We start from the raw sequence: 2287 nt of genomic DNA, 5'->3' as shown, positions 1-2287 counted from the left end.
GTGTAATTTTGGTGCTTCGTCCAATTGTTATGTTTAATTTTTGTACAACAGCAGTGAGCAAGCTCATTCATTTTATTTACCCGTTTATCGACAAAATATTAATGAATTTTTCAAACTAGAAACACGACAAAGTTAACTTAATGAAGGAATCGGATACGGATGCAATTGCAAATAATTCCGTATACCGTGGTTCAAAGCTGAAAGAAAATATGAAATAAAATCTTACACAGTAAAAACACTTTTTAAATAGATTATTTATACTTTACAAATATCATATGGAATAATTTTAATCATCTCTATTGCGGTACATGTTAATCTATTGACAATCAAGGATTTAAATTTTAATCCGTATGCCTCTTGCAGTACATGTCAATTAATTGAAGATAAAGGATTACAGGGAGTTTTGATATTCTAATTATCAATAACGGTGTCTAATCAGCAATGACCTGGCATATTTATGACATGTGTGAATAAAAATTCATTATGTGTTTTCTTTACAATTTCAGAAAATTGCCAATTAAGTAAAAATTATATAGTGTTGTTGTCAAATTATACCAGGTATTTATTTGCAGATTTGGCTATGTATAGAATTGTAAGGAAAATACGGAAGATATAATAACATAAAATATTTTCCCCAATTTACATTACGATATTGTCGTACCGGTACGCGATTTTGGCGTTTCAAGTTTTAGTGTTTGCTTTATTTTCGTGTGTTTAATTTTGGCACTTTCATTGGAGGCACCAAATAAACCAAAATAAAACTACAACCAAAATAACCAAATTTACGGTATGTGTTTTGCTGTTACACCACTGTAACAGGTTAAGTAAAATGTTTTACCCACTCGCCACATTCTTTCTGTGTCTGTCTCAAGTCAGATGCCTTTAGTTTAGTGGTTGTCGTTTTTTCATGTCTGTCATGTTATTTCTGTCTAAAATTGTTTTGTTATAAGTTAGGCCATTTGTTTTCTGAATTGAATTTTTCATATTTTTGGGGGGAATTTTATAGCCAAGTCAACTGTATGTGTGTTTTTCTAATTTGCCTATAGTTGCTTAAATCCATTTCATTTAAAGTTTGGTGGGTAGTTGTCTCATTGGCAACCATACTACATCTCTTTGTTATATTATGATAACTCCTACGCATAAGAACCCCCAAAAATGATAACTCCTACGAATATTCTGTTTAATTGCAGTATTTTCAAATCACACGCAATATGCAAGAATCGAAAAGATCCAGATCAAAATGTTTACATTGTTGCTAAGAGCAAATGTACACCTATTGTTATTCGTTTAATCTTTTAGTCCAATTATAGTAGCGCATTTTCCATTAATGACTCTTATACGAGACCAAACAGGAAAATTTCAAAGCAAAAGAAATTTAAAAAAAAAAAAGCAGGAGGTCAGATTTTTTCAAAAAGGCAAATGAAGGGAAACAGAAGGACCCAGACGTATTGTCATCTTTAATAATCATTACTACTATATTCATAACTACATTGATATAGCAGCAGAGACTGAGGTTAATGATCCCCTTTATGGTAAATCACAGTCCCGGGTTGTGGGTAGAAGAATAATTGAACTAGATCTGCTTGCATCAGACATGTACTGTTATCTTTGGAAATCCCTTCTCCACCTAACCAATATACACATTTTGTAGTTAGTCTAACTCGGTTACCACGTTTTTGTTTAAGATACGCAGAGAGAGTACACAATACGACTCATGTTTATATCAACAGAAAGTAAAAACACCTAACAATAACATTATCACCAAAGAAACAAAGAAACAAATAAACAAATAAACAAAAGACAATTCTGCTTCTATTCGTACCAAATTGATTAAAATCAAACCAGAAATGATTCCATACAATTTTTTTTTAACGGTAATTTTGAATTAAATACACTTAGTTTTTGAATAATTTGTATATGATATGTGAATTTGTGTGTTGAAAAAAACACTGGCATGTTCGTTTTTATGCAATTGAACATTTTATGACAGAATGTATATTAATAAAAAAAGAAAGAAGATACAAATTGGATAATCGACCACTAGTGCATCAATTACAAGTCGAGGAACAAAGACTACAACAAACAAAACAACAGATTCATTCCACAAAACATAACACAGAAACTTAGAATTGAGTACTCTAATAATTTTCTCAATAAGAAAAAAACTATGTCATTCAACTCTCAGTTTTCAGCGTTATCTTGACAGGTGTAGAAAATAAACAGGTTTCTTCTATTCCGTCTGCAGTTTTTGGGGATAGTAAAATCTAAATTTTCGAACCATGGTTGA

This window comes from Mytilus californianus, unplaced genomic scaffold (assembly GCF_021869535.1).
Source record: "Mytilus californianus isolate M0D057914Y unplaced genomic scaffold, xbMytCali1.0.p SCAF_13, whole genome shotgun sequence".
Classification (NCBI taxonomy): domain Eukaryota; kingdom Metazoa; phylum Mollusca; class Bivalvia; order Mytilida; family Mytilidae; genus Mytilus; species Mytilus californianus.
This window is presented reverse-complemented; position numbering follows the sequence as displayed.